Below are 9,723 nucleotides of genomic sequence, written 5' to 3' on the forward strand. Positions count from 1 at the left end.
ATGTAGTTTTTATCATGTAACACTGCTGTAGGCACACAGAAACCCAACATGTAACATTATCCTCTGATTTTTGGACTTCCTTAAATCGGGAGGTATCATGTATATCTATCAAAAAGAGAACACAGTTTAAACTCAGACTTGATTTTGCCACAGTTAAGAGACATTTTGAAATATCAGGTATTGAACTCACAAAAAAAAAAAAAAAGATTAAGCATTCTTTTTGTGTACCGTTCGCCTTGTGGTAATCCGTAAGTTAACACAGGTTCTGTTCAAAATTACAGGGCCCAAGAATATGGTTATCTTATGCGAGAGCGTAAGTATGAACACAAATGTCATTGATGAAACGAGTAGGAGTTTGATAAGCAGTCTTCACAACTTTGACATGTCACAGTGGTCAACAGCGCAATAAAAGTATCAAGATTATCAGCATAAGTAATGGATCATGTTGATAAACACATAGATGGGGAGTATCGAGTTGTACACGTAAAAGATCTTTGACTATTTCATCATTTTTCGCAATTAATGAAAGTAAAAGCTGCATTGGGTAAGTGCACCAGTGTTTAAATGTACACAAATAACGACTTAGGTCCAAAATTTTCTGACTTCTGTACAATATTTAAACTAAACTACAAGCAGTCATTTCGGAAAGTATCCACACCAACAGCAGTTCCCAAAAAAACAGATGGATAACAGTAAGTATAAGAAATTGTAATAGCAGATATAGGACACTTCCTCCAAGACCATAAGTTATCTCAGTTACACAAGAAAAACCCATAGTATGCCAGAGTTCCTAAACTATTACCAGATATTGAGAAATATTTACAGAAAACTATTACTTCCTGCAAAAAAAGTCAGTAAATAGTAGAAGAATACTAAATTCTGAAAATAAAAGCATCTCAGTCTACAAGACTGTAAACAAGACACAGGAAAACCACAACAATCACAGATACCCATAGATAAAATACAGGGCAGGTCGATAAATCACGCACAGATGTTAGCAAACTTTATGAATAAAGGTTTTTTACGTATAGCGGAGAAACTACATCAAAAATTCCCAAACTCAAATGTTTTTCCATTAGGAAATACGTGTCAAATAAAATCATGTTACTCACAACAGAGTATGAAATCAGCAACACAGTACAAAAATCATAAAATAAGAAGTCATTAGGAATAAATGAAGAGCCAGTCTGTCTACTTAACAAGTGTTCAAATGTGTGTGAAATCTTATGGGACTTAACTGCTAAGGTCATCAGTTCCTAAGTTTACAAACTACTTAACCTAAATTATCCTAAGGATAAACACACACACCCATGCCCGAGGGAGGACTCGAACCTCCGCTGGGACTAGCCGCACAGTCCATGCCTGCAGCGCCTTTTTTTTCTTTTTTTTTCATTTTGTTCGTTGTTGATCGTTGTGTTTGGTCGTTGCGGACGTCACATGACATCCGTTAAAGTTCGTTTGTCGATCCTGCCACTCAGTTTTTTTATTACAGAGGCCAACCAGCTCTCTGACCGAGTCATAGACCGCTCGGCTAATCCCGCGCGGCAGTCTGTCTATTTAAACAACGATAGACAATATACAAGCCCCGTTAACTGCCACAATAAATGAGTCTGTCAGCACAGGCAATTTTCCGAAGTATCTGGAACAGGAAAAAGCAGGCCCTCCACGAACGGTTCAGATAGCTCTGAGCACTATGGGACTTAACTTCTGAAGTCATTAGTCCCCTAGAACTTAGAACTACTTAAACCTAACTAACCCAAGGACATCACACACATCCATGCCCGAGGCAGGATCGAACCTGCGACCGTATCAGTCGCGCGGTTCCGGACTGAAGCGCCTACAACCGCTCGACCACCGAGGCCGGCACCTTCCACGACAAAAAAGGTAATGCACAAGAGATGGATAACTACAGATCCATTTCTCTTCTATCATCATTCTCAAAAATAATAGAGTCCATTATCAGTGAGAGACTAAAAAATTTATTGTTTAAATACACTCCTGGAAATTGAAATAAGAACACCGTGAATTCATTGTCCCAGGAAGGGGAAACTTTATTGACACATTCCTGGGGTCAGATACATCACATGAGCACACTGACTGAACCACAGGCACATAGACACAGGCAACAGAGCATGTACAATGTCGGCACTAGTACAGTGTATATCCACCTTTCGCAGCAATGCAGGCTGCTATTCTCCCATGGAGACGATCGTAGAGATGCTGGATGTAGTCCTGTGGAACGGCTTGCCATGCCATTTCCACCTAGCGCCTCAGTTGGACCAGCGTTCGTGCTGGACGTGCAGACCGCGTGAGACGACGCTTCATCCAGTCCCAAACATGCACAATGGGGGACAGATCCGGAGATCTTGCTGGCCAGGGTAGTTGACTTACACCTTCTAGAGCACGTTGGGTGGCACGGGATACATGCGGACGTGCATTGTCCTGTTGGAACAGCAAGTTCCCTTGCCGGTCTAGGAATGGTAGAACGATGGGTTCGATGACGGTTTGGATGTACCGTGCACTATTCAGTGTCTCCTCGACGATCGCCAGTGGTGTACGGCCAGTGTAGGAGATCGCTCCCCACACCATGATGCCGGGTGTTGGCCCTGTGTGCCTCGGTCGTATGCAGTCCTGATTGTGGCGCTCACCTGCACGGCGCCAAACACGCATACGACCATCATTGGCACCAAGGCAGAAGCGACTCTCATCGCTGAAGACGACACGTCTCCATTCGTCCCTCCATTCACGCCTGTCGCGACACCACTGGAGGCGGGCTACACGATGTTGGGGCGTGAGCGGAAGACGGCCTAACGGTGTGCGGGACCGTAGCCCAGCTTCATGGAGACGGTTGCGAATGGTCCTCACCGATACCCCAGGAGCAACAGTGTCCCTAATTTGCTGGGAAGTGGCGGTGCGGTCCCCTACGGCACTGCGTAGGATCCTACGGTCTTGGCGTGCATCCGTGCGTCGCTGCGGTCCGGTCCCAGGTCGACGGGCACGTGCACCTTCCGCCGACCACTGGCGACAACATCGATGTACTGTGGAGACCTCACGCCCCACGTGTTGAGCAATTCGGCGGTACGTCCACCCGGCCTCCCGCATGCCCACTATACGCCCTCGCTCAAAGTCCGTCAACTGCACATACGGTTCACGTCCACGCTGTCGCGGCATGCTACCAGTGTTAAAGGCTGCGATGGAGCTCCGTATGCCACGGCAAACTGGCTGACACTGACGGCGGCGGTGCACAAATGCTGCGCAGCTAGCGCCGTTCGACGGCCAACACCGCGGTTCCTGGTGTGTCCGCTGTGCCGTGCGTGTGATCATTGCTTGTACAGCCCTCTCGCAGTGTCCGGAGCAAGTATGGTGGGTCTGACACACCGGTGTCAATGTGTTCTTTTTTCCATTTACAGGAGTGTATAAACTCCTCAGTGAAGCACAATTCGGTTCCCCGAGTGATAGAATTACAGACCAGCCACAGTAGAGTTTGCAAAAGTGATACTTGAAGAACAAGACAAGACTGAATGTGTCACTGGTATATTTTTATGCATGACAGCATCTTTCGAGAAATATTGTTTTGGATATACATCGAAGATATTCCAGATAGTGTTAGACATGAGGGAAAAAACTGTCTTTGCTGATGCCAGCACTGGACCACAGAAAAAACACCGTAACTCCTAGTACCGAAAATGAAGCCCTATGATGTTATATTCGGTTATACTGAACGTAAGAAAAATAGTCACCACGAGTTCCTGCTTAAAGGAGGAAAATAATTCTGTAAAATTAAGTATGGTTAAAAATTTTATACACTGGTGTCCAAAATTAAAGCACCAAACCGTTATTTCCCCGTCCTGTGTCTAATTAATCATCTAATATTACAAACTGTCAACCAGACGTCCGTACGATCTTGTTCTGCACGGAAGATGGCATTCCTATCAACGGACAACCATGCCAACGATGACGTCAGGAGGCCTATGAAATGAGGTGGCGTATGCCGGGTAGTCCCACATCCACAATCACTGTGTACACAGTCGCAGGCGGTGCAGCATGACACAGAGAAGATGCCTACCTGACACTCTCCGGCCATAGAAAGAACAGAAACAGCACAGTCGCAAACTGATGTGGCCTGATGGCTTAGTGTGAATCGTTCTGCTTTTTTCGGATGTGGCAACAGCTTATAGAGACCGAAACTGTATCCCGAAGACCAGGGCAGGCCCGACCATGTATGCTTTCAGAAGGGAGGACAATTATTTGGCTGGAAGGACATGACAGTACCGCCTTAGTACTGCACAGAAACTAGCATCTGACCTCGCAGCATCCACTAGAAGTGTTGTATGTGGCAGAGGATGTGCACAAGGCTTCGGCAGAGTGGCCTTTACTGTCGGAGACCTGCTGCATATCGAACTCTGACGCATCTTCACAGAAGGGAAAGTCTAGAGTGGACTCATCAACATGGCACCTAGGCGGTCGAAGAGTAGGCCAATATTGTTTTCACAGATGAGTCCCGATTTAGTGTAAAGAGTGATTCTCGATGGGTTCGCATCTGGAGGAACGTGGAATACAATTTCGGGACTCAAACATTGTTGAAAGAGGCCAATACCGAGAAGAATCCCTAATGGTGTAGGTAGGGATTTTGTTCACCACACGAGTCCTATTCGTGAATTTTACGGGTGAATTGACAAGGTTTAACTGCTGACAGGTATCGTGGCGAAATCTTGGGATCTCATTTGGGGCTGTTGCGAGGTACTGAGGGCCCAGACTTCGTACTGATGGACGATAATGCTCCATCTCATGGAGCACGGTTGGTCACATGGTGTGACCTGCTCGCTCTCGCAATTTGAATCCCATGGAGCATGTCTGGAAGCACTAGGGAGATGGCTTGCATCAACTCAGCATCCACCAACCACTGTTCAAGACTGCGAGCAGCTCTGCTGGAGGAATGGGCGTTATTTCCTCAACATGAGACTGATGATATCATTCACAACATGCCCCATCGTCGTCTGGCCTGTATTGCTGTCAGAGGGAGTCACACCACATACTGAGCACATTAACCAGTTGTCGGAATGCGTGTGCAAGTCCGTTAAGTTGAAAAAATCGAAGAACATTTTTGTCTAGCGTTATACACGTTGCAGTTGTTTACGTTCTGAATTCTTTGCATTGTTTCTACTTTATCATCACCTGTTTATACTGTTTTGTGGCAAAATAAAAGCGACCTTGCAAAATTTCCGTTTGTTGTTTTAAAGTTGGATTTCAGTGTAGATTTTGTAACATTCACAAAATGGTTAGTAATTGATGATGACCGTCACTTCATGTGACATGAACACACGGATATACTAGCAAATAAAATGTCATCAGCAAGCCATGCCTTTGGAGTCCTGCGATCAGCGTGTAACAAACAGTGTCCCGAAGCTAGAGGCTCTTCCCATATGCACACCATCTTTAGCTGTGGAATCTCTTATGGCGGTTCCATAAACAGAACATGGACACAGTCCGCAAACTATGAAAAAATGAAAATACAGTAATCATAAATAATAGTGACTTAAGGTCCCTGTAAACATCGTTTAAACTCGTGGGCATTCTAAACACACTACATGAGTGCATTTACCAATGTGTTAGAACATCAAGAAGAACATCTGCAGTTGTCTCACGGACAGCAGCATTCATGATCATGGAAAAATAGCCAGACTATAATTACATTTACGGAGAGGAAACAAACTAAACAAATGAAAAACACAAAACAGCACTTCCTGCATGGGAATATAACTGTAGAATTAGCTGCCTCTGGAGACTGAATAGACTTCTGAAAACGAAATATTTAAAAAGTTAGTTAAAGCGGGCACCTTAAATAATTCGTACTAAATAGTCAGTGATTACTTAGAAACACAAAGTAGGGAATGGTAATAAAATTCTCAGTAAAGTCTTATAGTTAAACAATCTTATTGTAAAATCCTATGCTTAAGCTGTGTAATGGACAATTATGTAGAGTGGGTAGTGGCCAGAGATGTACGACAAACAAATGAGGTTAAAATAATTTTTATACAATAACATTACTGTATATACAGATTTTCAAGTGGTTTCCTTTTCCGATAAAGACGACATTTCTGGTATTTTGTTAAGGATCTGTGTCTGAATAATATTTCTGCATGTCGTTTTCGGTGAGCTGCCGCAAAATTTCTTTCGTGTTTAGCTTCTGGTGGAGCGCAAGCCGCTCATTCATTGCCATAGGGTTTTATGACATGTGCCACAGCAGCGTAAGACCACAGTCCAAGAACGAAAAATACAAGAGCGCTAATACAACTTTGTAATGCAAGTTTTCACGACTGCGTTTTGTCGAGATATGTACTGCCATATGCTGCTGCCGGTCGCCGTTAGCGATTTCACTCATCACGCTAAGCTAGTGCTGTGGCGCGTGGAGGAGAGAGACCTGGTTTGCATTCTGCTGATGGCAGAAATCTTCGTCGTCAAACTTTGTAAGACAAAACTGTGAGGGGTGGGTGGATTTGGTATGGTGAAGTTCGTGATCAATAGGTCGTGTCAGAGTATTCTGTACTAAGTCTCAAACCCCAGTATTTCACAGTTCAACATTTCTCTTTCTCTCTCTAAAAACGGAGATATTTCAATAAACAAATTTCTCATTAAGAAACGATAATGTGTGAAATCTTATGGGACTTAACTGCTAAGGTCATCAGTCCCTAAGCTTACACACTACTTAACCTAAATTATCGTAAGGATAAACACACACACCCATGCCCAAGGGAGGACTCGTACATCCGCTTGGACCAGCACAGTCCATGACTGCAGAGCCTTAGACCGCTCAGCTAATCCCGCGCGGCTAAGGAACGATATGAAGCGACTATGAATACTAATAAGTTTTGCATGACTGGAACACCGTTACGAAAAAGAGGAAGTTCCAATGACGAAAAATACAAGTTCCTATCTTTTTAGACAAAATGCCATAAAATCGTGAATGATAAGTCAGCATGCATCAGTACAGTAATTCATCGTCAAAACTGAAGTATGGGGCTGTGGACATCAGATCATTGAGGCGACTGACGACGTCATTGTTCGGTGATAGATGACCGATAAATTTGAAAAAAATTCTTACGGATAAATCTCTGTGAGAATGAGGAAACGATTGGCAAATAAATCTCAAGGTGGTTTTGCTTTGTAATTCACGTATATGTATGTCTGTGTATGTATGTTCCACATCTCCTCCTAAACCACTAGACCCATTTCAACCAAACTTGGACATCAATTACTGTCAGGCAACAATCGCTGTGGGTCTAAAAGCCACCTATCTCTCACATTTCAGGAGATATGATGTCATAAACAATGAGCTACATGAAAAACTGCTGCGTCATACATGAAGTTTTAAGACATTTATAATTTTTATTGAGCCTTTAAATTTGTTACTTTTGTGCTACTAACTTTATTCTCAATAAATTTTGCAGACTTCATTCACATAAGCTACTAAATACACCTAAAAAATTATATCATGGTTCTACACATAATTCAGGGGACATGACTTACTAAACACAGAAATGCGTGAAAAACTATTGCATTGTGCATGACGTATAAATTTATTACTTCTTTGTTACTAACTCTATTCCCAGCTTATCCGCAGAAAGTATCCACTTATGTAGTTGATTGTACGTACACGAATATATCAGTGTACGGTACATAATTCAAGAGATATGTCATAAACTCTGAGGTGCGAGAAAAAAATGCCATATCAAGCATGAAGATTTAACACATTTATTCTTTATCCTAAGACACTCCTATAGTTGAGTCAACTTTAAAAAAATTAAGACACTTGACAACGCTGTTGTCTGCTTTCAATGGTGAAGCGCAAACGACTATAGGCGAGAACAGTAGCCGTATATAGAACTATGAAGAGGCGTTGCCATAGAGACGTTTACAAAATCGCGCTGTAGACACGAGAAGCAGCTGCGCCCAGAGTACAGAAACTATCCGAGATATTACGGTAGACACGTAATTCATTTTTTGTTTACATTTCTGATAGAAAATTGGCGAAATCACTGCCGGGCTTGTCAGCTAGCAAGAAACAAGTAACGAAAGAAACGAAAGAGCACGTGAAGTATCCGGTCGTTATTCGCCGAACAGTCCGCCTTCAACATTTAGTTGCGTCCAATGAAAAAATAAAGAAATACATATAAAATTGTATTGATTATACAGGAAATGAAGAAGGTAACTTGTTTTGAAATAGGTACAATCTCTATTAAGATTACAATATAATCTATTTACCGAGCAAGGTGGTGTTAGCACACTGGACCCGCATTCGAGAGGACGTCCAGCCATCCTGATTTAGGTTTTGCGTGAGATTCCTAAATCGCTTAAGGCAAATGCAGGGATGGTTCCATTGGAAGGGCAAGGCTGGCTTCCTCCCCATCCTTCCCTAATCCGATGGGACCGATGACCTCGCTTTTCAGTTCCCTCTCCCCTAAATCAACCAACCAACCAGTAATTATTTAGGCCCAGCAACAGGAGAATGCCACTTATGTGTTTACAGCTCGTGATCAGACAAGAAAAACGCGCAAATATGCGAGTGGAAAAAATGAGCACAGATAATTTTAGCCACGCTTCGTTAATTACTGTCGTTACGCTCGTTAATTACTGTCTCTGGTCACGATGCAGTAATATTATTACTCTGATCTAACAATTCGGGTTATTTCGTAAGGGAGAGAAGAAAAACGTACAACGTATGGAAATGGACAGTCACAGATTTCTTTTACGTACTCGAGTGCTTCATACGTATATTTCACATAGAAATGAGAGCATGTGACGCTTCCGATTGTTGTTCACCCCATGACTGTGGCGATACGTAACGAACAAGTATAATATATGATAATACATCATTAAACATGAAACAACTCCAAATGAAGAGTTCATATTCGGACGTAGAACATGTTAAAAATATACACATTCCATTATCGGTTTGGTATCACCCAGTAGAGTCCAGTGTTAATCCTCTTACTCCGTCTAATGGCACAAAATTACCATAATTGATAATGATTTCATTATATCCATTGTGAATAACGAACTGCATCTGTCATTTAAATTGGCTGTCCATGTTGTTTGTTGTTGTTGTTGTGGTCTTCAGTCCTGAGACTGGTTTGATGCAGCTCTCCATGTTACTCTATCCTGTGCAAGCTTCTTCATCTCCCAGTACCTACTGCAACCTACATCCTTCTGAATCTGCTTAGTGTATTGATCTCTTGGTCTCCCTCTACGATTTTTACCCTCCACGCTGCCCTCCAATGCTAAATTTGTGATCCCTTGATGCCTTAAAACATGTCCTACCAACCGATCCCTTCTTCTAGTCAAGTTGTGCCACAAACTTCTCTTCTCCCCAATCCTATTGAATACCTCCTCATTAGTTACGTGATCTACCCACCTTATCTTCAGCATTCTTCTGTAGCACCACATTTCGAAAGCTTCTATTCTCTTCTTGTCCAAACTAGTTATCGTCCATGTTTCACTTCCATACATGGCTACACTCCATACAAATATTTTTAGAAACGACTTCCTGACACTTAAATCAATACTCGATGTTAACAAATTTCTCTTCTTCAGAAACGATTTCCTTGCCATTGCCAGTCTACATTTTATATCCTCTCTACTTCGACCATCATCAGTTATTTTACTCCCTAAATAGCAAAACTCCTTTACTACTTTAAGTGTCTCATTTCCTAATCTAATACCCTC

Source organism: Schistocerca nitens, chromosome 6 (genome assembly GCF_023898315.1).
Source record: "Schistocerca nitens isolate TAMUIC-IGC-003100 chromosome 6, iqSchNite1.1, whole genome shotgun sequence".
NCBI classification, from domain to species: Eukaryota; Metazoa; Arthropoda; class Insecta; order Orthoptera; family Acrididae; genus Schistocerca; species Schistocerca nitens.